This window comes from Somniosus microcephalus, chromosome 3, assembly GCF_052327205.1.
Source record: "Somniosus microcephalus isolate GS21.2 chromosome 3, FLI_Smic_1.0, whole genome shotgun sequence".
Classification (NCBI taxonomy): Eukaryota; Metazoa; Chordata; class Chondrichthyes; order Squaliformes; family Somniosidae; genus Somniosus; species Somniosus microcephalus.
This window is the reverse complement of record NC_140989.1, coordinates 209,309,970-209,337,288: the sequence shown is the minus strand read 5'-3', so window position 1 is coordinate 209,337,288 and position 27,319 is coordinate 209,309,970. Positions and strand designations below refer to the sequence as shown.

General features: G+C 49.7%; 2 pseudogenes; both read left to right on the top strand.

Moving 5' to 3' along the window:
* LOC147121687 (uncharacterized) overlaps positions 1 to 24,060 on the top strand; it is a 29,608-nt pseudogene extending 5,548 nt beyond the window's left edge.
* A 612-nt stretch (positions 24,061 to 24,672) lies between these two features.
* On the top strand, positions 24,673 to 25,987 carry LOC147121686 (uncharacterized; annotated as a pseudogene).
* The last annotated feature ends 1,332 nt before the right edge of the window (positions 25,988 to 27,319 follow it).

Genomic DNA, 27,319 nt, shown 5'->3' with positions numbered 1-27,319 from the left:
CCGACGGCACATGAAAAGGCCGAGCAGTGTCGACGGGAGCAGAGAGAGAGGGTAAAGTGCACAGGGCGCAGCCGGGGTTCAGGACCGAGCGGCGTCAACGAGGGAGGCGCGCAGGAAAACGCGCAGAGCGCGGCCAGTGTTCAAGGGCTGAGCAGCGTCCGCGGGGGAAGAAAGGAAAGCGCGGGAGACGCCATTTGAGCCGCAGCGGAGAAGAAGGGAGAGCGCGGGAGATGCCATTTTTGAGCCGCAGCGGAGAAGAAGGGAGAGCGCGGGAGACGCCATTTTGAGCCACAGCGGAGAAGAAGGGAGAGCGCGGGAGACGCCATTTTTAGCCAGTCTAACCACACCCAGGGAGGCCGAAGAGTGGCAGTGTCACAGCGTTCGACAATGAAGTCGAAGATTGGGCGACATATGTAGAACGCATAGAAGTGTACTGCAAGGCAAATGAAGTGCCAAATGCCAGGAAAGCACTGGTATTGTTGAATTCCATGGGTGCAAAAACGTATGGCTTACTGCGAAACCTAGTAACCCCAGAGACGCCAGCGGAAAAGGAATTTGAAAGCATAGTGGCAATCCTACAGGACCACTTAAACCACACACCGCTGCTGATAGCAGAAAGATTTAAGTTTCACAAAAGTAACCAGCATAAAGACGAAAGTAATGCTGAGTATTTAACGGAACTGCACAAGCTATCGAAACACTGCCAGTTTGGAACGGGACTAGCAGATACTTTAAGGGAAAAGTTTGTGTGTGGGCTTCAAAGTGAAGGAACACAGAAACGGCTTCTATCAGAAAAGGATCTTACGCTGGACAAGGCTTTCAGCATGGCAGTATCACACGAAGAAGCCGCACGGGGCGCTGCAGAGATACAACGGAGACCGCAAGAATATGGCACAAATTAAATGTCATATGGAGCAGTGAAGCGTTATCGCTGCGGCAGAACAACACACGACCATAAGGATTGTTGGTTCAAGGACCAAGTATGCAGACAGTGTGGAAAAGTAGGACACATAGCAAGAGTCTGCAGGTCAGGAAAGGAAACCAGCAGCAAGAAATCTCCACAGGAGAAGTCCAAAACGGTACATAAGGTGACGGAGAGTAGTTCCGACGAACAGAAAAGTGATACAGACTCCGGAAGCAAGGAGCTGGGTTGTCTGAAACTACATAATGTAATCAAAATGGAGGATCACCAAACTATCTGTGTCACGCTCAAGATAGACGGAGTCCAAGTGAAAATGGAATTGGACACAGGATCAGCCCTAACAGTCATAAACCGAAGGGACTACAAGCGGCTATTCTCACATATACCCTTGAGAGATACAGAGATTGTCTTGAAGACATACACGGGGCAAAAAGTCTACCCCAAAGGAAAAATAAGGGTGAACGTTATATATAACGGCAAGGAAACACCAAAAATGGACCTATATGTATTGCCAGATGGAGGACCACCACTACTAGGACGTGAATGGATCTGGAAGATACAGCTAGATTGGCATTCCATACAAGCACTGACTGTAGATGCCTAAAAGGATGACGACGTCACACCTGGAACACTGTCAAAAATGCTAACTGATGCACAAGAAGTGTTCCAGGAGGGACTCGGAGCACTAAAAGGCATAACAGCGACGATCAAAATAGAGGAAAATGCAATCCCAAAGTTTTTAAGGCCAGACCGGTGCCTTATGCGATCTGCCCAGCCATCGAAGCAGAGCTGGAAGGTTTGGAACGTTCTGGAGTACTGTCCAAAGTGGACTGGAGTGAGTGGGCTACACCCATCGTTCCTGTAATGGAGAGGTCGTTGAGTAATACGCCTGGGGAACCAAAGAAGGTTCACATCTGTGAGGACTTTAAGGTGACAGTGAACCCAGTCCTTCACATGGTACAATATCCGCTTCCGCGGATTGAAGATATTTTCACCTCGCTATCTGGAGGAAAACGCTTCACTAAGAGTGATCTGGCCCAGGCGTACCTGCAAATGGAGGTAGAAGAAGCCTTGAAACAGTACCTCACGAACAAAGGTCTCTACCAATAAAACCGGCTGGTGTTCGGGGTAGCATCAGCTTCGGCTATTTGGCAAAGGGCCATGGATCAAGTCCTGCAAGGGATTCCAGGGACCCAGTGTTATTTGGACGACACCCTGGTCACGGGCGAAAATGACAGTGATCACCTCGCCAACCTGGAGCAGGTGCTCTCTAGATTGAAGGAATATGGGCTCCGAGCTAATCGCCACAAATACGAATTTTTCCAGAAGCAGATCTCGTATTGTGGCCACGTTATTGATGAAGAGGGGTTACATAAGTCCCCAGAAAAGATTGAGGCAGTAGTCAAGGCTCCAGCACTGGAAAATGTGTCACAACTGAGGTCGTTCCTCGGGCTGGTGAACTACTACCATAAGTTCTTGCCGAATTTGTCTACAGTACTACACCCACTGAACACCCTACTGCAAACGGGGGTACCATGGAAGTGGAATGACGAATGTAAATGAGCTTTCCAGAAGTGCAAAGAATTGATCACATCAAAAGAGGTGTTGGCTCATTTCAACCCAGCACTACCAATTCGGTTGACGTGTGATGCATCACCCTATGGTATTGGAGCGGTGCTGTCGCACAAATTCCCGGACAGCTTGGAGAGGCCAGTAGCCTTTGCGTCTTGGTCACTATCCTCAGCCGAGCGTAACTATGCCCAGATCAACAGGGAGGCCCTCAGCCTAGTCTGGGGAGTGAAAAAGTTCAACCACTATCTGCACGGGCAGAAGTTCACCTTGCTGACTGACCACCAACCACTTGTCTCCATCTTTAATCCAAAGAAGAGCGTTCCGGTGATGTCTGCGCAATGGCTACAAAAATGGTCCCTTTTTCTCGGGGCGAACCAATATGAAATAGAGTATGAGGGCACGAAACAGCATGGAAATGCTGATGGGCTATCACGCCTGCCACTGCCTACTGCGGAGGAAGCACCAGCAGTGGACCCTGTCGAAATATTTTTTTCGACTATAATTGAACGATTGCCAGTAACTAACGCGGACATAGAGAAGGGGACCCGAAATGACCCGACACTGTCTCGGGTATATGACTTGACGGTGAAGGGATGGCCAACATATGGCAATGCACTGTTGCCAGCATTCTCATCCAGAAGAGAACAGCTGTCAGTATGCCAGGGGGTCTTGATGTGTGGATCCCGAGTGGTAATTCCACCCAAGTTAAGGGATAGAGTGCTCAATGAGCTTCACGAAGGCCATCTGGGAGGGGTGAAAATGAAAGCCTTGCTAGGGCTTATGTGTGGTGGCCGGGGATCGATCAGCAAATCGAGGATCTGACAAAGAGCTGCTCAGGATGCCAGAAGGTCCAAAATGCACCACCAAATGCCCCTCTGCACCCATGGGAGTGGCCCTCCTCTCCATGGCAACGGGTGCATATTGATTTTGCTGGTCCATTCATGGACTCAATGTTTTTAATAGCAGTGGATGCGCACTCAAAATGGCCTGAGGTGATCAAAGTGTCCTCCACCACAACGGAGAAAATTATTGCAGTCCTACGGACCATATTTGCCAGGAACGGCTTGCCAGAGCAGATTTGCTCTGATAACGGACCACAGTTTGTGTCCGAAGAGTTTCGGAAATTTATGAAAAGGAATGGGGTAAGGCATTACACATCCGCCCCGTATCATCCAGCCACAAATGGATTGGCTGAGAGGTTCATACAAACCTTTAAAAAGGCAGTAAGGGCCACATGCGATGACGACATTCCACTGCAGCATAAGGTGGACAATTTCCTTTTAGCCTACAGAAATGCGACACATGCAGTCACCATCCAGACCCCGGCCATGATGTTCTTTAACCGAAGGTTGAGATCTCATCTGGATTTGCTCAGACCAAATGTACGAAGAGATGTTGAGAATAAGCAATTCCAGCACATCAATGAGAAGCCAACAAGGAGCTTCAATGTAGGGCAACCAGTCTTGGCCCGTGTCTACCGAACAGAGAAATGGCAACCAGGAACGATATGCACACGGCAGGGGCCACTAATGTACACAGTGGATGTTGGGGAGAACATTGTGAGATGCCATGTCGACCAGATCCTAGAGTCACAGGAACGAGTCAACCCCATGTCTCGCGTGTAGTGATCAATAACATGTCATTCTGTGGTGGACACTAGGTGGAGCAGTGGAGCTGTATATAGCTGTATGTATAAGACTACACTACCCAGCTATATATTATATTAAGACTACATTACCCATGAGGCTAGGCTACCTACAAGGCAACAGTCAAGATGGAAGCCTCTACAGATACTGTACCAGTCCACATGTGCTCAATAAAGTAACGAGCAAAAGCTAGCTGTGTTCATAATAAGAATGTCTATTTATGAATGAATATTTATTAATGAACATTTATTAATGTACCAGGGTGGTGAAGATCTGCTGAAAATTGTGAAAAGCGAAATGGAGAATTTGAAGCCACCAGAGCATTTGAATCTCGAGGGAAATGTCGACTACAATTGGCGGATTTTTAAACAACAATTCGAACTCTACATTGCAGCCATCGGATTCGGTACGAAGCCAGATGCAAGAAAAATAGCATTGCTGCTTACAGTTGCAGGCCCACAGGCGATAGAGGTATTTAATACATTTGTATTTAATCCAGTGGAGAACAGAGAAAAATTAGAAGATGTGCTAAAAAAAAATTGATGCACATTGCTCTCCCAAAAAGAATGAGACCTATGAAAGATACATCTTCTGTTCTCGGACACAGCAGCAAAATGAGACTTTTGATAGCTTTATAACTGATCTGAAACTGAAAGCACAGACATGTAATTTCTCTGAGCTCAAAGCATCCATGATTCGTGACCAGATTGTGTTTGGTATTCATGATAAAAAAGTCAGGGAACGTCTGTTGAGAGAAACCGAACTAAATTTGGAAAATGCTGTGAAAATATGCCAAGCCAGCGAGCTAGCTCGAAAGCACGCGAAGACTTTCAGTGAAATCAATAATGATGCGATTGTAATGAGTGATAATGCTGCTGTCAGTGCTGTGTCCTACAAGGGGAAGAAACGTGGGCAGAACAGAAATGAAAAGCAATCGGTGGATGACATTATTAATTGTAAACGCTGTGGTTACAAACACCAGTTAAGACAATGCCCAGCGTTTGGAAAAATGTGCACAAAGTGTAATGGAAAGAATCACTTTGCCAAACAATGCTTTTCAAAAGTAAAAACTAAGAAAGGGCAACGAGTTAATGTAATTGAGGAAACTGATTTAAGTGAGACATTTTATGTAAAATGGTGTCATGTGACAATATCAAAAAGGATACAGAAAATGTGCAGCCCTCAGAAATGGACAATGCTGAACATAAAGTTAATGCAGTAAAAGAGGACAAATGGATGATCCCACTGCAGGTAAATGGAGCATTAGTTACCTTGAAACTAGACACTGTGGCAAAAGCAAACTTAATCAGTATGAGTGACATTAACAATATGAAAGAAAAGCCCAAAATACAGAAAAAGTCAATACTACTGAAGGACTATAATGGACAGAAAATAGATAGCTTAGGTGTATGCAGACTTAAAGTGACAGTCAAAGACAAAGTGCATCATCTCATGTTATCTGTTGCAGCTGAAAGGCTTGATTCACTACTGGGTGACAAAGCTTGTGAGGACTTAGAACTGGTCAAAAGAGTTTACCGTATAAACTGTGCCATAAGCAGACCAGATGACTCAGGTGATGAAGCAGAGAGCCCATCAAGGATGAAAAGGCCAAAGGGTATCCATGTCTTCAAAAAGCCTAGTTTCTCCAAGAAGAAAGAAAAAGACTTTAAGGTCAAAGAGAAGCCAAAGGAAGAAAAGCACAAAGAGGAAAAACACAAGGAGAAAAAGTCCAAAGATATAACCGCAGCAGATGTTGTTAAACAGTGGAAAGAGAAAAAGAAAAAGAAGAAGCCTGCACCAGAGCAGGAAGCAGTTCCGGTGGATACTCCTTCTTTCCTCAGGCCAGTCTTTGGTGTTCCATTAGCCGAGGCTGCTGAGAGGACTATGCTGTATGATGGGATCCAGCTGCCAGCAGTTTTTCGAGAGTGCATTGACTACATTGAGAGTTATGGCATGAAGAGTGAAGGAAACACTGAAACCCTCTCCAAGCAAAGATCACAAGGAGACCTCGATATATACAAGAGCAGATTGATGACAATGCCGCAACTGCATCTTGTCATTCACCGCCAGAACAATCTCATGAAGACACATCAGACTTACCCGTGTTGAGAAGATCCACACGTGAAGTAAAAGAGCCTGATAGACTTAATCTTTGAGTACAATGTAAAGCTTTGAAAATGTGTTGACTGTTTTGAAAATGTTTATGTTTATAGAGCACTAACAAAAGTGTTACTGATATTATCTTTATTGTTTTCTTGAAAGTTGATTGATATTGATTTTGTTAAACCTCAAAGAAAGGAGGATGTAGTGATCAATAACATGTCATTCTGTGGTGGACACTAGGTGGAGCAGTAGAGCTGTATATAGCTGTATGTATAAGACTACACTACCCAGCTATATATTATATTAAGACTACATTACCCATGAGGCTAGGCTACCTACAAGGCAACAGTCAAGATGGAAGCCTCTACAGATACTGTACCAGTCCACATGTGCTCAATAAAGTAACTAGCAAAAGCTAGCTGTGTTCATAATAAGAATGTCTATTTATTAATGAACATAACATCGCGTACCTGGTGATGAACCCGATATACAGGTAGCATCTACCCCAGAAACAGTAGCATCGGAAGCTGATGAACCAACCGATGACAGGGGGCCAGATTCGCCTCCGCACCAAGAGCAAGACACTCAGGAAAGACGCTATCCAGAAAGGATCAGGAAGCCGCCCCAAAGACTGAATTTATAAATGGACTATTTTTAGTTAATGTTGCATGTTAAAAGTGTTAATTGTTAAATGAATGTTATGGTACTGTTAATCTAAAAGGGGAGGAATTGTAGTGTATGTACCTTTAAGGGGAGAACTACTTTTTACAGCTCCTGTATACTGTAGTACCGGCAGTGACCACACCTGTATATAAACCCTGAGTAGGGATCTGTACTGTTAGTTTTAGAGTAACCCTCATCCAGTAAACACCTGTTGATTGTTCCTCTGCAGTCTCTGTCTATTTCTTGAAGGACACCATACATCAAGATTCATGGATTTAACAATATTGAGGGAGAGGGAGGAGTGATTGAGGGAGAGGGGGTAGAGATTGAGGGAGAGGGAGGAGAAATTGAGGCAGAGGAAGAGCGATTAAGGGAGTGAGGAGAGATTGAGGGAGAAGGAGGAGAGATTGAGGGAAAGGGTGGAGAGGTTGAGGGAGTGGGAGGAGAGGTTGAGAGAATGGGAGCAGAGATTGAGGGAGAGGGATGAGAGATTGAGGGAGGGAGGAGAGATTGAGGGAGAGGGAGGAGAGATTGAGAAAAAGGGAGGAGAGATTCAGGGAGTGGGAGGAGACATTAAGAGAAAGAGAGGAGAGATTGAAAGAGAGGAAGAGAAATTGAGGGAGAGGGAGTAGAGATTGAGGGAGAGGAAGAGAGATTGAGTGAGTGGAAGTGAGATTGAGGGAGAGGGAGGAGAGATTGAGGGAATGGGAGGAGAGATTGAGGGACAGGGAGGAGAGATTGAGCGAGTGGGAGGAGAGATTGAGAGAAAGGTAAGAGAGATTGAGAGAGAGGGAGAGAGATTGAGGGAGTGCGAGGAGAGATTGAGGGAAAGGGAGGAAAGATTGAGGGGCAGGGAGGAGAGATTGAGGGAAAGGGAAGAGAGATTGATGGAGGGGAGGAGTGCTTGAGGGAGAGGGAGGTGAGATTGAGGGAGAGGGAGGAGAGATTGAGGGAGGGAGGAGAGATTGAGGGAAAGGGAGGAGAGATTGAGGGAGAGGAAGAGAGGTTAAGGGAGAGGAAGTAATGGTTGAGGGAGCATGAGGAGTGATTGTGGGAAAGGGAGGAAAGATTGAGGGAGTGGGAGGAGAGATTGAGGGGGAGGAGATATTGAGGGAGAGGAAGAGAGATTGTGGGGGAGGGAGGAATGATTGAGGGAAAGGGAGGAGAGATTAAGGGTGGAGGAGAGGTTGAGGGAGAGGGAGGAGGGGTTGAGGGATTGGGAGGAGATATTGAGAGAAAGGTGGGAGAGATTGAGGGACGGAGGGGAGAATGAGGGAGAGAGGAGAGATTGAGGGAGATGGAGGAGAGAGTGAGAGAAAGTGAGGAGAGAATGAGTGAGTAGGAGGAGATTAAGGGAAAGGGCAGAGAGATTGAGAGAGAGGAAGAGAGATTGAGGGAGAGGAAGCAAAGATTGAGGGCGAGGGAGGAGAGATTGAGGGAGAGGAAGAGAGATTGAGGGAAAGGGAGGAGAGATTTAGGGAGAGGAATAGTCATTCTTGGAGAGGGAGGAGAGATTGAGGGAAAGGGAGGTGAGATTGAGGGAGTGGGATGAGAGAATGAGAGAAAAGGAGGCGAGATTGAGGGAGTGGGAGGAGAGATTGAGGGAGTGGAAGTGAGATTGAGGGCAAGGAACACATATTGAGGGAGAGGGAGGAGTGATTGAGGGAGAGGGAGTAGAGATTGAGGGAGAGTAGTAGAGATTGAGGGAGAGGAAGAGTGATTAAGGGAGTGAGGAGAGATTGAGGGAGAAGGAGGAGAGATTGAGGGAGAGGAAGAGAGGTTGTGAGAGAGTGAGGAGTGATTGATGGAAAGGGCGGAGAGATTGAGGGACTGGGAGGAGAGATTGAGGGAGAGGGAGGAGAGATTGAGGGAGAGGGAGGTGAAATTGAGGGAGAGGAAGTGAGATTATGGGAGAGGGGGGAGAGATTAAGGGAGAGGGAGGAGTGATTGAGGGAGAGGGAGTACAGATTGAGGGTGAGGGAGGAGAGTTTGAGGGAGAGGAAGAGAGATTGAGGGAAAGGGAGGAGCGATTGAGGGAGTGGGAGGAGAGATTGAGGGAGAGGTAGAGAGATTGAGGGAAAGGAACACATATTGAGGGAAAGTGAGGAGTGATTGAGGGAAAGGGAGGAGAGATTGAGGGAGTGGGAGGAGAGATTGAGGGAGAAGGAGGAGAGAATGAGGGAGAGGGAGGAGAGATTGAGGAAAAGGGAGGAGAGATTCAGGGAGTGGGAGGAGAGATTAAGAGAAAGAGAGGAGAGATTGAAAGAGAGGAAGATAATTTGAGGGAGAGGGAGCAGAGATTGTGGGAAAGGGAGGAGAGATTGAGGGAGTAGGAGGAGAGATTGAGTGGGAGGAGAGATTGAGGGAGAGGAAGAGAGGTTGTGGGAGGGGGAGGAGAGATTGAGGGAGAGGAAGCGAGATTATGGGAGGGGGAGGAGAGATTGAGGGAGAGGGAGGAGTGATTGAGGGAGAGGGAGTACAGGTTGAGGGCAAGGGAGGAGAGTTTGAGGGAGAGGCAGAGATATTGAGGGAAAGGGAGGAGCGATTGAGGGAGTGGGAGGAGAGATTGAGGGAAAGGAAGAGAGATTGAGGTTAAGGAACACATATTGAGGGAGAGGGAGGAGTGATTAAGGGAGAGGGGGTAGAGATTGAGGGAGAGGGAGGAGAGATTGAGAGAAAGGGAGGAGAGATTGAGGGAGAGGAGGAGAGATTGAGGGATAGGGAGGATAGATTGAGGGAGAGGAGGAGAGATTGAGGGATAGGGAGGATAGATTGAGGGAGAGGGAGGAGAGATTGTGGGATGGAGGAGGGATTGAGGGAAAGTGAGGAGAGATTGCGGGAGAGTAAGCGAGGTTGAGGGAGAGGCAGTCATGGTTGAGGGAGCGTGAGGATTGATTGTGGGAAAGGGAGGAGAGATTGAGGGAGTAGGAGGAGAGATTGAGTGGGAGGAGCGATTGAGGCAGAGGAACAGAGGTTGTGGGAGAGGGAGGAGAGATTGAGGAAGAGGAAGCGAGATTATGGGAAGGGGAGGAGAGATTAAGGGAGAGGGAGGAGTGATTGAGGGAGAGGGAGTACAGATTGAGGGCAAGGGAGGAGAGTTTGAGGGAGAGGCAGAGATATTGAGGGAAAGGGAGGAGCAATTGAGGGAGTGGGAGGAGAGATTGAGGGAAAGGAAGAGAGATTGAGGGAAAGGAACACATATTGAGGGAGAGGGAGGAGTGATTGAGGGAGAGGGGGTAGAGATTGAGGGAGAGGGAGGAGAGATTTAGAGAAAGGGAGGAGAGATTGAGGGAGAGGAGGAGAGATTGAGGGATAGGGAGGATAGATTGAGGGAGAGGGAGGAGAGATTGAGGGAAAGGGAGGAAAGATTGAGGGAGAGGAGGAGATATTGAGGGATAGGGAGGATAGATTGAGGGAGAGGGAGGAGAGATTTTGGGATGGAGGAGGGATTGAGGGAAAGTGAGGAGAGGTTGCGGGAGAGTAAGCGAGGTTGAGGGAGAGGCAGTAATGGTTGAGGGAGCGTGAGGAGTGATTGTGGGGATGGGAGGAGAGATTGAGGGCGTAGGAGGAGAGATTGAGGGGGAGGAGAGATTGAGGGAGAGGAAGAGAGATTGTGGGAGAGGGAGGAGAGATTGAGGGAGAGGGAGGAGTGATTGAGGGAGAGGGAGTACAGATTGAGGGCAAGGGAGGAGAGTTTGAGGGAGAGGAAGAGATATTGAGGGAAAGGGAGGAGAGATTGAGGGAGTGGGAGGAGAGATTGAGGGAGAGGGGGTAGAGATTGAGGGAGAGGGAGGAGAGATTGAGGGAGAGAAAGAGCGATTAAGGGAGTGAGGAGAGATTGAGCGAGAAGGAGGAGAGATTGAGGGAGTGGAAGTAAGATTGAGGGAGAGGGAGGAGAGACTGAGGGAATGGGAGGAGAGATTGAGAAAAAGGGAGGAGCGATTGAGAGAGAGGGAGAGAGATTGAGGGAAAGGGAGGAAAGATTGAGGGACAGGGAGGAGAGATTGAGAGAAAGGGAAGTAATATTGAATGAGTGGAGGAGAGATTGAGTGATAGGGAGGAGAGATTGAGGGAGAGGGAGGAGAGATTGAGGGATGGAGGAGGGATTGAGGGAAAGTGAGGAGAGATTGAGGGAGAGGAAGAGAGGTTGAGGGAGAGGAAGTAATGGTTGAGGGAGCGTGAAGAGTGATTGTGGGAAAGGGAGGAGCGATTGAGGGAGTAGGAGGAGAGATTGAGGGGGAGGAGAGATTGAGGGAGAGGAAGAGAGATTGAGGGAGAGGGTGGAGTGATTGAGGGAGAGGGAGTACAGATTGAGGGCAAGGCAGGTGAGTTTGATGGAGAGGCAGAGATATTGAGGGAAAGGGAGGAGCGATTGAGGGAGTGGGGGGAGAGATTGAGGGAAAGGAAGAGAGATTGAGGGAAAGGAACACATATTGAGGGAGAGGGAGGAGTGATTGAGGGAGAGGGGGTAGAGATTGAGGGAGAGGGAGGAGAGATTGAGAGAAAGGGAGGAGAGATTGAGGGAGAGGAGGAGAGATTGAGGGATAGGGAGGATAGATTGAGGGAGAGGGAGGAGAGATTGAGGGAAAGGGAGGAAAGATTGAGGGAGAGGAGGAGAGATTGAGGGATAGGGAGGATAGATTGAGGGAGAGGGAGGAGAGATTTTGGGATGGAGGAGGGATTGAGGGAAAGTGAGGAGAGGTTGCGGGAGAGTAAGCGAGGTTGAGGGAGAGGCAGTAATGGTTGAGGGAGCGTGAGGAGTGATTGTGGGAAAGGGAGGAGAGATTGAGGGCGTAGGAGGAGAGATTGAGGGGGAGGAGAGATTGAGGGAGGGGAAGAGAGATTGTGGGAGAGGGAGGAGAGATTGAGGGAGAGTGAGGAGTGATTGAGGGAGAGGGAGTACAGATTGAGGGCAAGGGAGGAGAGTTTGAGGGAGAGGAAGAGATATTGAGGGAAAGGGAGGAGAGATTGAGGGAGTGGGAGGAGAGATTGAGGGAGAGGGGGTAGAGATTGAGTGAGAGGGAGGAGAGATTGAGGGAGAGGAAGAGCGATTAAGGGAGTGAGGAGAGATTGAGCGAGAAGGAGGAGAGATTGAGGGAGTGGAAGTAAGATTGAGGGAGAGGGAGGAGAGACTGAGGGAATGGGAGGAGAGATTGAGAAAAAGGGAGGAGCGATTGAGAGAGAGGGAGAGAGATTGAGGGAAAGGGAGGAAAGATTGAGGGACAGGGAGGAGAGATTGAGAGAAAGGGAAGTAATATTGAATGAGTGGAGGAGAGATTGAGTGATAGGGAGGAGAGATTGAGGGAGAGGGAGGAGAGATTGAGGGATGGAGGAGGGATTGAGGGACAGTGAGGAGAGATTGAGGGAGAGGAAGAGAGGTTGAGGGAGAGGAAGTAATGGTTGAGGGAGCGTGAAGAGTGATTGTGGGAAAGGGAGGAGCGATTGAGGGAGTAGGAGGAGAGATTGAGGGGGAGGAGAGATTGAGGGAGAGTGAGGAGTGATTGAGGGAGAGGGAGTACAGATTGAGGGCAAGGGAGGAGAGTTTGAGGGAGAGGAAGAGATATTGAGGGAAAGGGAGGAGAGATTGAGGGAGTGGGAGGAGAGATTGAGGGAGAGGGGGTAGAGATTGAGGGAGAGGGAGGAGAGATTGAGGGAGAGGAAGAGCGATTAAGGGAGTGAGGAGAGATTGAGCGAGAAGGAGGAGAGATTGAGGGAGTGGAAGTAAGATTGAGGGAGAGGGAGGAGAGACTGAGGGAATGGGAGGAGAGATTGAGAAAAAGGGAGGAGCGATTGAGAGAGAGGGAGAGAGATTGAGGGAAAGGGAGGAAAGATTGAGGGACAGGGAGGAGAGATTGAGAGAAAGGGAAGTAATATTGAATGAGTGGAGGAGAGATTGAGTGATAGGGAGGAGAGATTGAGGGAGAGGGAGGAGAGATTGAGGGATGGAGGAGGGATTGAGGGACAGTGAGGAGAGATTGAGGGAGAGGAAGAGAGGTTGAGGGAGAGGAAGTAATGGTTGAGGGAGCGTGAAGAGTGATTGTGGGAAAGGGAGGAGCGATTGAGGGAGTAGGAGGAGAGATTGAGGGGGAGGAGAGATTGAGGGAGAGGAAGAGAGATTGAGGGAGAGGGTGGAGTGATTGAGGGAGAGGGAGTACAGATTGAGGGCAAGGGAGGTGAGTTTGATGGAGAGGCAGAGATATTGAGGGAAAGGGAGGAGCGATTGAGGGAGTGGGAGGAGAGATTGAGGGAAAGGAAGAGAGATTGAGGGAAAGGAACACATATTGAGGGAGAGGGAGGAGTGATTGAGGGAGAGGGGGTAGAGATTGAGGGAGAGGGAGGAGAGATTGAGAGAAAGGGAGGAGAGATTGAGAGAGGGAGAAAGATTGTGGGAGAGGGAGGAAAGAATGAGGGAGAGAAGTGAGATAATGGGAGAGGGAGGAGAGATTGAGGGAGAGGGAGGAGTGATTGAGGGAGAGGGAGAACAGATTGAGGGCAAGGGAGCAGAGTTTGAGGGAGAGGAAGAGATATTGAGGGAAAGGGAGGAGCGATTGAGGGAGTGGGAGGAGAGATTGAGGGAGAGGGGGTAGATATTGAGGGAGAGGGAGGAGAGATGAGGGAGAGGAAGAGCGATTAAGGGAGTGAGGAGAGATTGAGCGAGAAGGAGGAGAGATTGAGCGAGAAGGAGGAGAGATTGAGGGAGTGGAAGTGAGATTGAGGGAGAGGGAGGAGAGATTGAGGGAATGGGAGGAGAGATTGAGAGAAAGGGAGGAGAGATTGAGAGAGAGTGAGAGAGATTGAGGGAGAGGGAGGAGAGATTGAGGGAAAGGGAGGAAAGATTGAGGGACAGGGAGGAGAGATTGAGTGAAAGGGAAGAAAGGTTGAAGGAGTGGAGGAGAGATTGAGTGATAGGGAGGAGAGATTGAGGGAGAGGGAGGAGAGATTGAGGGATGGAGGAGGGATTGAGGGAAAGTGAGGAGAGATTGAGGGAGAGGAAGAGAGGTTGAGGGAGTGGAAGTAATGGTTGAGGGAGCGTGAAGAGTGATTGTGGGAAAGGGAGGAGCGATTGAGTGAGTAGGAGGAGAGATTGAGGGGGAGGAGAGATTGAGGGAGTAGGAGGAGAGATTGAGGGGGAGAAGAGATTGAGGGAGAGGAAGAGCGATTAAGGGAGTGATGAGAGATTGAGCGAGAAGGAGGAGAGATTGAGGGAGTGGAAGTGAGATTGAGGGAAAGGGAGGAGAGACTGAGGGAATGGGATGAGAGATTGAGAGAAAGGGAGGAGAGATTGAGAGAGAGGGAGAGAGATTGAGGAGAGATTGAGGGAAAGGGAGGAAAGATTGAGGGACAGGGAGGAGAGATTGAGAGAAAGGGAAGAACGACTGAAGGAGTGGGGGAGAGATTGAGTGATAGGGAGGAGAGATTGAGGGAGAGGGAGGAGAGATTGAGGGAGAGGTAGAGATGTTGAGGGAGAGGAAGTAATGGTTGAGGGAGCTGTTAAGTATGTGTATTGTATTGAACAATTATCTCAAAGATTTAAACGTATAACTCAAACAGGTCTTTACTGGTTGGAGGTAGGGACTATACATAGGTCTTTACTTCATGCCCACAGGCGGGAACTGAGGGGAGATCAGTACCCACAGTACTATTTATACCCCTATGGCCAGGAGTGGTACTGCGTATCACTACGCCCAACAAGTAGTGCAGTCCTGTCCATAGGTTCAAAGTAGCACACATATTACATACGCAACATTCCTCCCTTCCTAGCTTTACAGTCATCTCCCCATTTAACATAACGTAATAACATATATACATATATAACTTCAGGTTTACATAACAGAGTAACATAGATACATAGATAACTTCATGTCAAAACAGATCACAGATTCAGTCTCTGCGGAAAACAGTTCACAGATTCAATCTCTGTGGTGGAGTCGGTTCACGTTGCTGGAGTGACTCATTCAATAGTCCTTCCATGGATTTAACAGTTTGAACTTCCGAACTGAATTGGTTCCGTTCGGAGGGACCACGTGTGTGATCTGGTAGAGGTAATAATGGTTCAGATGGGTCATCTTCTGTTTCGACTTTTCCTTTTCTGCTTCTTGGAGACTCTCTGGGCTCCACTGTCAGCTGCCAGCTGCATGCGCAGTTCCTCCTTCTCTCCCTCCTTTTTCCGTAGTAGAGCCACCTTCTCCCGATGTTCCGTAGACTTTCGGTGCTCCTCCATGATTTCTGTATGGTGGGAGTCGAAGTTACAAGTTGGGCAGGACAGGACATAGTAATATTCGGTGTCGTCCTGATCTAGGCCAGCGAGAGGGTCTTCTATTTCCTCCATACCCAGCTGGGCGTTAGCCAGCTTTTGTTCCAAGTCCAGACATCTTTCCTGAAGAGACTTCTTCATGCGTACCTCTTCATCCAGCTTTTTCTGGGCTTTCAGCAAGTCGTTTACTAATGACCTCATTTGAGATTTTACTACTTCAACTTCTTTTGGAGATTGATTGATCGGACTATTCAATCCCTCTACCGGAGCAGCTGTTTCAGCGGTCTGTTGTTCTACGTTGACGTGAGTCAGCGTACTTTTGGCATCCAAGGGCTGCTCTGTTGCAGTCATCTCAGTCTGTGTTGCCACCTCAGCTCTTCCAATAACCTTTGAGAGCTCCGAACCCCTTTCATTTGAATATTGAAGTTCGTGTTCAAGTTTTTCCCATTTCAGAGTCCTGTCCTTCAGCATATGCAGGAGTTGGCTGACCGTTAACTCCTCTGACATCAGACGTTTTGTGTGCTCCTGCTCCATTTTCTCCATCAGCTGCTTCTGTTGTCTTTCCAGATTCTCCAACTCTATATCAAAGAACTCTTTCGTTGCATTCAACTCTTGCTCACAACGGCGAAGCATTTGTTCTAATTGCTGTTGTAGTTTGAAATGGATTTGAGTTCGAGCCCAGTGTCCCTCAAAAATGTGCATATCAGTAGACTTGACAGACTCAGAATTCTCTGTTAAACTATGTTGTTGTTGCTCAGTGGAATTCTGTGCTGAAACTTTGTCTTTTGCACATGGGTTGGTCTTACCATCATCAGTTCTAGAGTCTGGGCTGATTATCTGCACCGAGTTCTCACTCTTTATGGCTTTTAGCGAATGCCAGTCCATATTTATGTTTCTAAACCACTCCCGGCCTAGTAGTGGTGGACCTCCGTCCGGTAGCACATATAAGTCCATTATTTGACTTCCTTCGCCCTTGTTGGCCACTGCAACCTTTATTGTCCCGATGGGGTACACTCTCTGCCCCGTGTAGGTTGTCAATATAATCTCCGTATCCTGTAGGGGAATATGTTGGAATAACCTTCTGTAATCTTTCTTATTCATGACCGACAATGCCGATCCAGTGTCCAATTCCATTTTTACTTGGACTCCTTCTATCTGAAGAGTAACCCAAATTGTCTGGAGGTCTGCACCCTTACCAACGTTGAGTACCCTTAAGCTAGCCAGTTCAAAACTGCTTGCGTCTGAATCGGACTCCTGTTCGGCCACCTTGTGTACCTTTGCGTATTTCCCTTGCGGTGACTTCTTGTTGCTGGTCTTCTTCGCTGACCTGCATACTCTAGCTATATGTCCAAGCCTACCACAAGTTCTACATTCTTGGTTTTTAAACCAACACTGGTTCTGATCATGCGTTGTCTTTCCACAATGATAACATTTGCCAGAACTCACACCCAATTTGTGTGCACTGAGCTCCGGTGACCGTAGCTGCATTACTGCCGTGCCTCTCGCTGCGGCTTCGTGTGCTGCTGCCATAGTGACCGCCTTCTCAAGCGTCAGCTCATTCTCCTCGAGCAGTCGCTTTTGTGTATCCTGTTTAAATAAACCACACACAAATTTGTCTCGAAGTGCCTCTGTCAGTCCCGTTCCAAACTGGCAATATTTCGCTAATTTACGCAATTCCAGCAAATATTCAGCATTGCTTTCATGCTGTAGCTGCCTTCTGTCATAAAATTTAAATTGTTCTGCTAGCATCAGCGGCGTGGGGTTTAGATGATCTTTCAGGACAGTAACAATCTCATCGAACGTCTTATCCGCTGGTTCATCTGGTGATAACAGGTGTTTCAATTGCCCGTATGTCTTCGCACCCATTAAATTTAATAATGTTAGAGCTTTATCTTGGTCACGAATTTTATTGGCCTTACAATAATTTTTTACTCTTTCAACATATATGGCCCAATCTTCGAGGTCACTATCAAAGGTGCTAATATTCCCATGTTTAGGCATTGTAGATTTGCAATTTCTCAGATTTTATTTTGTTTACTTGTTATCAAAGATGGCGGCTTCCCGCTCTTGCCGTCGTCCTCCGCCCACAAAATGGCAGTTTCCCGCGCTTGGCGGTCTTCACCCGTCCCCCGACGCCGTCTCCCTTCAGCCCCCGAGTGCGGCCCTTATCTTTGGTCCCGATCGCTGGCCCGCGCTGCGCCTCGCACTTGAAGCGGCTCCCGGCCTCTGGCTCACCCGCTCGCGCGGGGCTCTTGCTCGCTCCCTCCCGGGCTCTGGCTTACCCGCTCGCGCGTTTCACCGCGGCTCTTATCAGGGATTGCGATCGCCCTTATCTTCTCCAACTTCCCCAGCCCTGTCTTTGCAGCCAACACTGCACGGCTTACCCCACCACCTAGGTTGAACAAGGAAACTGCAGAAAGACTTCTGTCAGTCGCTGGAAGCTGTCAGGATGTTTGCTGCACTCCAGTGCTCAGTCGCTGATGGAGGCTTCAGAGTCCTAAAGCCTGTCGCTTCTAGTGGGGTGGTGATGTTTGAAACCTCTCTTCAACTGCCGCAGGGTAAGAACCTGACTCGTCGCCAGTGTTAAGTATGTGTATTGTATTGAACAATTAACACAAAGACTTAAACGTATAACTCAAACAGGTCTTTACTGGTTGGAGGTAGGGACTATACATAGGTCTTTACTTCATGCCCACAGGCGGGAACTGAGGGGAGATCAGTACCCACAGTACTATTTATACCCCTATGGCCAGGAGTGGTACTGCGTATCACTACGCCCAACAAGTAGTGCAGTCCTGTCCATAGGTTCAAAGTAGCACACATATTACATACACAACAGGAGCGTGAAGAGTGATTGTGGGAAAGGGAGGAGCGATTAAGGGAGTCGGAGGAGAGATTGAGGGGGAGGAGAGATTGAGGGAGAGGAAGAGAGATTGAGGGAGAGGGTGGAGTGATTGAGGGTGAGGGAGTACAGATTGAGGGCAAGGAAGGAGAGTTTGAGGGAGAGGCAGAGATATTGAGGGAAAGGGAGGAGCGATTGAGGTAGTGGGAGGAGAGATTGAGGGAAAGGAAGAGAGATTGAGGGAAAGGAACACATATTGAGGGAGAGGGAGGAGTGATTGAGGGAGAGGGGGTAGAGATTGAGGGAGAGGGAGGAGAGATTGAGGGAGAGGAAGAGCGATTAAGGGAGTGAGGAGAGATTGAGTGAGAAGGAGGAGAGATTGAGCGAGTGGAAGTGAGATTGAGGGAGAGGGAGGAGAGATTGAGGGAATGGGAGGAGAGATGGAGAGAAGGGGGGAGAGATTGAGAGAGAGGGAGAGAGATTTAGGGAGAGGGAGGAGAGATTGAGGGAAAGGGAGGAAAGATTGAGGGACAGGGAGTAGAGATTGAGGGATGGAGGCGGGATTGACGGAAAGTGAGGAGAGATTGAGGGAGAGGAAGAGAGGTTGAGGGAGAGGAAGTAATGGTTGAGGGAGCGTGAGGAGTGATTGTGGGAAAGGGAGGAGTGATTGAGGGAGTAGGAGGAGAGATTGAGGGGGAGGAGAGATTGAGGGAGAGGAAGAGAGATTGTGGGAGAGGGAGGAATGCTTGAGGGAAGGGGAGGAGAGATTGAGGGAGAGGGAGGAGAGATTGAGAGCGTGGGAGGAGAGGTTGAGAGACATGGAGGAAAGATTGAGGGGGAGGAGAGATTGAGGGAGAGGGAGGAGAGGTTGAGGGATTGGGAGGAGCTGTTGAGGGATGGCGGAGAGATTGGGGAGAGGAAGAGAGATTGAGGGAAAGGTAGTAGAGATAGAGGGAGTGGGAGGAGAAATTGAGAGAAAGGGGGGAGAGATTGAGGGAGGGAGGGGACATTGAGGGAGAGAGGAGAGATTGAGGGAGATGGGGGAGAGGTTGAGAGAAAGGGAGGAGAGGCTGAGTGAGTAAGAGGAGGTTAAGGGAAAGGGCAGAGAGATTGAGAGAGAGGAAGAGAGATTGAGGGAGAGGAAGCACAGATTGGGGGCGAGGGCGGAGAGATTGAGGGAGAGCTAGGAAAGATTGAGAGAAAGGGAGGAGAGATTGAGGGAGAGGGAGGATAGATTGTGGGAGGGAGGAGAGATTGAGGGAGAGGGAGGAGAGTTTGGGGGCGAGGGAGCAGGGATGAGGGAAAGGCAGCAGAGATTGAGGGATTGGGAGGAGAGCTTGCAGGAGGGACGAGAGATTGAGGGAGAGGAAGAGAGATTGTGGGAAAGGGAGGAGAGATTTAGGGAGAGGAAGAGTCATTGTGGGAGAGGGAGGAGAGATTGAGGGAAAGGGAGGAGAGATTGAGGGAAAGGGAGGAGAGATTGAGGGAGGGAGGATAGATTGAGGGAGAGGGAGGAGTGATTGAGGGAGTGGGAGGAGAGATTGTGAGCGTGTGAGGAGAGGTTGAGAGACATGGAGGAAAGATTGAGGGGGAGGGGAGATTGAGGGAGAGGGAGAGAGGTTGAGGGATTGGGAGGAGTTGTTGAGGGATGGCGGAGAGATTGGGGAGCGGAAGAGTGATTGAGGGAAAGGGAGTAGAGATTGAGGGAGTGGGAGGAGAAATTGAGAGAAAGGGGGGAGATTTTGAGGGAGGGAGGGGACATTGAGGGAGAGTGGAGAGATTTAGGGAGATGGAGGAGAGATTGAGAGAAAGGGAGGAGAGGCTGAGTGAGTAAGAGGAGATTAAGGGAAAGGGCAGAGAGATTGAGAGAGAGGAAGAGAGATTGAGGGAGAGGACGGAGAGAATGAGGGAGAGGGAGCAGGGATGAGTGAAAGGCAGCAGAGATTGAGGGATTAGGAGGAGAGCTTGCAGGAGGGACGAGAGATTGAGGGCGAGGAAGAGAGTTTGATGGAAAGGGAGGAGAGATTGAGGGAGCGGGAGGAGAGATTGAGAGAAAAGGAGGAGAGATAGAGGGAAAGTGATAAGAGATTGAGGGAGGGAGGATCGATTGTGGGAGAGGGAGGAGTGATTGAGGATGAGGGAGGACAGATTGAGGGCAAGTGAGGAGAGTATGAGGGAGAGGAAGAGAGATTGAGGGAAAGGGAGGAGAAATTGAGGGACAGGGAGGAGAGATTGAAGGAGTGGGAGGAGAGATTGAGAGAAAGGGAGGAGAGATTGAGGGACAGGGAGGAGAGATTATGGGTGAGGGAGGAGAGATTGAGGGAGAGTAAGAGAGATTGAGGGAGTGGAAGTGAGATTGAGGGAGAGCGAGGAGAGATTGAGGAATGGGAGGAAAGATTGAGGGAGAGGGAGGAGAGATTGAGGGAGGGAGGAGAGATTGAGGGAAAGTGAGGAGAGATTGAGGGAGCGGAAGAGAAGTTGAGGGAGAGGAAGTAATGTTTGAGGGAGCGTGAGGAGTGATTGTGGGAAACAGAGGAGAGATTGAGGGAGTAGGAGGAGAGATTGAGGGAGAGGAAGAGCGATTAAGGGAGTTAGGAGAGATTGAGCGAGAAGGAGGAGAGATTGAGGGAGTGGAAGTGAGATTGAGGGAGAGGGAGGAGAGATTGAGGGAATGGGAGGAGAGATTGAGAGAAAGGGAGGAGAGATTGAGAGAGAGTGAGAGAGATTGAGGGAGAGGGAGGAGAGATTGAGGGAAAGGGAGGAAAGATTGAGGGACAGGGAGGAGAGATTGAGTGAAAGGGAAGAAAGATTGAAGGAGTGGAGGAGAGATTGAGTGATAGGGAGGAGAGATTGAGGGAGAGGGAGGAGAGATTGAGGGAGGGAGGAGAGATTGAGGGAAAGTGAGGAGAGATTGAGGGAGCGGAAGAGAAGTTGAGGGAGAGGAAGTAATGTTTGAGGGAGCGTGAGGAGTGATTGTGGGAAACAGAGGAGAGATTGAGGGAGTAGGAGGAGAGATTGAGGGAGAGGAAGAGCGATTAAGGGAGTTAGGAGAGATTGAGCGAGAAGGAGGAGAGATTGAGGGAGTGGATGTGAGATTGAGGGAGAGGGAGGAGAGATTGAGGGAATGGGAGGAGAGATTGAGAGAAAGGGAGGAGAGATTGAGAGAGAGTGAGAGAGATTGAGGGAGAGGGAGGAGAGATTGAGGGAAAGGGAGGAAAGATTGAGGGACAGGGAGGAGAGATTGAGTGAAAGGGAAGAAAGATTGAAGGAGTGGAGGAGAGATTGAGTGATAGGGAGGAGAGATTGAGGGAGAGGGAGGAGAGATTGAGGGATGGAGGAGGGATTGAGGGAAAGTGAGGAGAGATTGAGGGAGAGGAAGAGAGGTTGAGGGAGTGGAAGTAATGGTTGAGGGAGCATGAAGAGTGATTGTGGGAAAGGGAGGAGCGATTGAGTGAGTAGGAGGAGAGATTGAGGGGGAGGAGAGATTGAGGGAGTAGGAGGAGAGAATGAGGGGGAGGAGAGATTGAGGGAGAGGAACAGAGATTGAGGGAGAGGGTAGAGTGATTGAGGGAGAGGGAGTACAGATTGAGGGCAAGGGAGGAGAGTTTGAGGGATAGGCAGAGATATTTAGGGAAAGGGAGGAGCGATTGAGGGATTGGGAGGGGAGATTGAGGGAAAGGAAGAGAGATTGAGGGAAAGGAACACATATTGATGAAGAGGGAGGAGTGATTGAGGGAGAGGGGGTAGAGATTGAGGGAGAGGGAGGAGAGATTGAGGGAGAGGAAGAGCGATTAAGGGAGTGAGGAGAGATTGAGCAAGAAGGAGGAGAGATTGAGGGAGTGGAAGTGAGATTGAGGGAGAGGGAGGAGAGATTGAGGGAATGGGAGGAGAGATTGAGAGAAAGGGAGGAGAGATTGAGAGAGAGGGAGAGAGATTGAGGGAGAGGGAGGAGAGATTGAGGGAAAGGGAGGAAAGATTGAGGGATGGAGGAGGGATTGAGGGAAAGTGAGGAGAGATTGAGGGAGAGGAAGAGAGGTTGAGGGAGAGGAAGTAATGGTTGAGGGAGCGTGAAGAGTGATTGTGGGAAAGGGAGGAGTGATTGAGGGAGTAGGAGGAGAGATTGAGGGGGAGGAGAGGTTGAGGGAGAGGAAGAGAGACTGTGGGAGAGGGAGGAATGCTTGAGGGAAATGGAGGAGAGATTGAGGGAGAGGGAGGAGAGATTGAGAGCGTGGGATGAGAGGTTGAGAGACAGGGAGGAAAGATTGAGGGGGGAGGAAAGATTGAGGGAGAGGGAGGAGAGGTTGAGGGATTGGGAGGAGCTGTTGAGGGATGGCGGAGAGATTGGGGAGAGGAAGAGAGATTGAGGGAAAGGGAGTAGAGATTGACGGAGTGGCAGGAGAAATTGAGATAAAGGGGGGAGAGATTGAAGAGGGAGGGGACATTGAGGGAGAGAGGAGAGATTGAGGGAGATGGAGGAGAGATTGAGAGAATTGGAGGAGAGACTGTGTGAGTATGAGTAGATTAAGGGAAAGGGCGGAGAGATTGAGAGAGAGGAAGAGAGATTGAGGGAGAGGAAGCACAGATTGAGGGCGAGGGAGGAGAGATTGAGGGAGAGGAAGAGAGATTGAGGGAGAGCATGAAAAGATTGGGAGAAAGGGAGGAGAGATTGAGGGAGAGGGAGGATAGATTGTGAGAGGGAGGAGAGATTGAGGGAGAGGGAGGAGAGATTGTGGGAGGGAGGAGAGATTGAGGGAGAGGGAGGAGAGTTTGGGGGTGAGGGAGCAGGGATGAGGGAAAGGCAGCAGAGATTGAGGGATTGGGAGGAGAGCTTGCAGGAGGGACGAGAGATTGAGGGAGAGGAAGAGAGATTGTGGGAAAGGGAGGAGAGATTTAGGGAGAGGAAGAGTCATTGTGGGAGAGGGAGGAGAGATTGAGGGAAAGGGAGGAGAGATTGAGGGAAAGGGAGGAGAGATTGAGGGAGGGAGGATAGATTGAGGGAGAGGGAGGAGTGATTGAGGGAGTGGGAGGAGAGATTGTGAGCGTGGGAGGAGAGGTTGAGAGACATGGAGGAAAGATTGAGGGGGAGGAGAGATTGAGGGAGAGGGAGAGAGGTTGAGGGATTGGGAGGAGTTGTTGAGGGATGGCGGAGAGATTGGGGAGCGGAAGAGTGATTGAGGGAAAGGGAGTAGAGATTGAGGGAGTGGGAGGAGAAATTGAGAGAAAGGGGGGAGATTTTGAGGGAGGGAGGGGACATTGAGGGAGAGTGGAGAGATTGAGGGAGATGGAGGAGAGATTGAGAGAAAGGGAGGAGAGGCTGAGTGAGTAAGAGGAGATTAAGGGAAAGGGCAGAGAGATTGAGAGAGAGGACGGAGAGAATGAGGGAGAGGGAGCAGGGATGAGTGAAAGGCAGCAGAGATTGAGGGATTAGGAGGAGAGCTTGCAGGAGGGACGAGAGATTGAGGGCGAGGAAGAGAGTTTGATGGAAAGGGAGGAGAGATTGAGGGAGCGGGAGGAGAGATTGAGAGAAAAGGAGGAGAGATAGAGGGAAAGTGATAAGAGATTGAGGGAGGGAGGATCGATTGTGGGAGAGGGAGGAGAGATTGAGGATGAGGGAGGACAGATTGAGGGCAAGTGAGGAGAGTATGAGGGAGAGGAAGAGAGATTGAGGGAAAGGGAGGAGAAATTGAGGGACAGGGAGGAGAGATTGAAGGAGTGGGAGGAGAGATTGAGAGAAAGGGAGGAGAGATTGAGGGACAGGGAGGAGAGATTATGGGTGAGGGAGGAGAGATTGAGGGAGAGTAAGAGAGATTGAGGGAGTGGAAGTGAGATTGAGGGAGAGCGAGGAGAGATTGAGGAATGGGAGGAAAGATTGAGGGAGAGGGAGGAGAGATTGAGGGAGGGAGGAGAGATTGAGGGAAAGTGAGGAGAGATTGAGGGAGCGGAAGAGAAGTTGAGGGAGAGGAAGTAATGTTTGAGGGAGCGTGAGGAGTGATTGTGGGAAACAGAGGAGAGATTGAGGGAGTAGGAGGAGAGATTGAGGGAGAGGAAGAGCGATTAAGGGAGTTAGGAGAGATTGAGCGAGAAGGAGGAGAGATTGAGGGAGTGGAAGTGAGATTGAGGGAGAGGGAGGAGAGATTGAGGGAATGGGAGGAGAGATTGAGAGAAAGGGAGGAGAGATTGAGAGAGAGTGAGAGAGATTGAGGGACAGGGAGGAGAGATTGAGTGAAAGGGAAGAAAGATTGAAGGAGTGGAGGAGAGATTGAGTGATAGGGAGGAGAGATTGAGGGAGAGGGAGGAGAGATTGAGGGATGGAGGAGGGATTGAGGGAAAGTGAGGAGAGATTGAGGGAGAGGAAGAGAGGTTGAGGGAGTGGAAGTAATGGTTGAGGGAGCATGAAGAGTGATTGTGGGAAAGGGAGGAGCGATTGAGTGAGTAGGAGGAGAGATTGAGGGGGAGGAGAGATTGAGGGAGTAGGAGGAGAGAATGAGGGGGAGGAGAGATTGAGGGAGAGGAACAGAGATTGAGGGAGAGGGTAGAGTGATTGAGGGAGAGGGAGTACAGATTGAGGGCAAGGGAGGAGAGTTTGAGGGATAGGCAGAGATATTTAGGGAAAGGGAGGAGCGATTGAGGGATTGGGAGGGGAGATTGAGGGAAAGGAAGAGAGATTGAGGGAAAGGAACACATATTGATGAAGAGGGAGGAGTGATTGAGGGAGAGGGGGTAGAGATTGAGGGAGAGGGAGGAGAGATTGAGGGAGAGGAAGAGCGATTAAGGGAGTGAGGAGAGATTGAGCAAGAAGGAGGGGAGATTGAGGGAGTGGAAGTGAGATTGAGGGAGAGGGAGGAGAGATTGAGGGAATGGGAGGAGAGATTGAGAGAAAGGGAGGAGAGATTGAGAGAGAGGGAGAGAGATTGAGGGAGAGGGAGGAGAGATTGAGGGAAAGGGAGGAAAGATTGAGGGATGGAGGAGGGATTGAGTGAAAGTGAGGAGAGATTGAGGGAGAGGAAGAGAGGTTGAGGGAGAGGAAGTAATGGTTGAGGGAGCGTGAAGAGTGATTGTGTGAAAGGGAGGAGTGATTGAGGGAGTAGGAGGAGAGATTGAGGGGGAGGAGAGGTTGAGGGAGAGGAAGAGAGACTGTGGGAGAGGGAGGAATGCTTGAGGGAAATGGAGGAGAGATTGAGGGAGAGGGAGGAGAGATTGAGAACGTGGGATGAGAGGTTGAGAGACAGGGAGGAAAGATTGAGGGGGGAGGAAAGATTGAGGGAGAGGGAGGAGAGGTTGAGGGATTGGGAGGAGCTGTTGAGGGTTGGCGGAGAGATTGGGGAGAGGAAGAGAGATTGAGGGAAAGGGAGTAGAGATTGACGGAGTGGCAGGAGAAATTGAGATAAAGGGGGGAGAGATTGAAGAGGGAGGGGACATTGAGGGAGAGAGGAGAGATTGAGGGAGATGGAGGAGAGATTGAGAGAATTGGAGGAGAGACTGTGTGAGTATGAGTAGATTAAGGGAAAGGGCGGAGAGATTGAGAGAGAGGAAGAGAGATTGAGGGAGAGGAAGCACAGATTGAGGGCGAGGGAGGAGAGATTGAGGGAGAGGAAGAGAGATTGAGGGAGAGCAGGAAAAGATTGGGAGAAAGGGAGGAGAGATTGAGGGAGAGGGAGGATAGATTGTGAGAGGGAGGAGAGATTGAGGGAGAGGGAGGAGAGATTGTGGGAGAGGGAGCAGGGATGAGGGAAAGGCAGCAGAGATTGAGGGTTTGGGAGGAGAGATTGAGGGAAAGGGAGGAGAGATTGAGGGAAAGGGAGGAGAGATTGAGGGACAGGGAGGAGAGATTGAGAGAAATGGAGGAGAGATTGAGGGAAAGGGAGGAGAGATTGAGGGAAAGGGAGGAGAGATTGAGGGACAGGGAGGAGAGATTGAGAGAAAGGGAAGAAAGATTGAGGGGGGAGGAGAGATTGAGAGAAAGGGGGGAGAGATTGAGTGAGTAAGAGGAGAGTAAGGGAAAGGGCAGAGAGATTGAGGGAGAGGATGAGAGATTGAGGGAGAGGAAGCACAGATTGAGGGAGGAGAGATTGAGGGAGAGCTAGGAAAGATTGAGACAAAGGGAGGAGAGATTGAGGGAGAGGGAGGATAGATTGTGAGAGGGAGGAGAGATTGAGGGAGAGGGAGGATAGATTGTGGGAGGGAGGAGAGATTGAGGGAGAGGGAGGAGAGATTGAGGGAGAGGGAGCAGGGATGAGGGAAAGGCAGCAGAGATTGAGGGATTGGGAGGAGAGATTGTGAGAAAAGGAGGAGAGATAGAGGGAAAGTGATATGAGATTGAGGGAGGGAGGATCGATTGAGGAAGAGGGAGGATTGATTGAGGGAGAGGGAGGACAGATTGAGGGCAAGTGAGGAGCGTATGAGGGAGAGGAAGAGAGATTGAGGGAAAGGGAGGAGAGATTGAGGGAGTGGACGTGAGATTGAGGGAGAGCGAGGAGAGATTGAGGGAATGGGAGGAAAGATTGAGGGACAGGGAGGAGAGATTGAGGGAATGGGAGGAGAGATTGAGGGAAAGGGAGGAGAGATTGAGAGAAAGGGAAGAAAGATTGATGGAGAGGAGGAGAGATTGAGGGATAGGGAGGAGACATTGAGGGAGGGAGGAGAGATTGAGGGAGGGAGGAGAGATTGAGGGAAAGTGAGGAGAGATTGAGGGAGCGGAAGTGAAGTTGAGGGAGAGGAAGTAATGCTTGAGGGAGCGTGAGGAGTGATTGCGGGAAACAGAGGAGAGATTGAGGGAGTAGGAGGAGAGATTGAGGGAGAGGAGAGATTGAGGGAGAGGAACGAATGATTGAGGTAAAGGGTGGAGAGATTGAGGGAGACGGAGGAGAGATTGAGAGCTTGGGAGTAGAGGTTGAGAGATAGGGTGGAGAGATTGAGGGGGAGGAGAGATTGAGGGAGAGGGAGGAGAGGTTGAGGGATTGGGAGTTGATGTTGAGGGATGGCGGAGAAATTGGGGGAGAGGAAGAGAGATTGAGCGAAAAGGAGTAGAGATTGAGGGAGTGGGAGGTGAAATTGAGAGAATGGGGGGAGAGATTGAGGGAGGGAGGGGACATTGAGGGAGAGAGAGGAGAGATTGAGGAAGATGGAGGAGAGATTGGAGAAAGGGAGGAGAGACTGTTTGAGTAGGAGGAGATTAAGGGAAAGGGCAGAGAGAGTGAGAGAGAGGAAGAGAGATTGAGGGAGAGGGAGCACAGATTGAGGGCGAAGGGGGAGAGATTGAGGGAGAGGGAGGAAAGATTGAGGGAGAGGGCACAGGGAATGAGGTAAAGGGAGGAGAT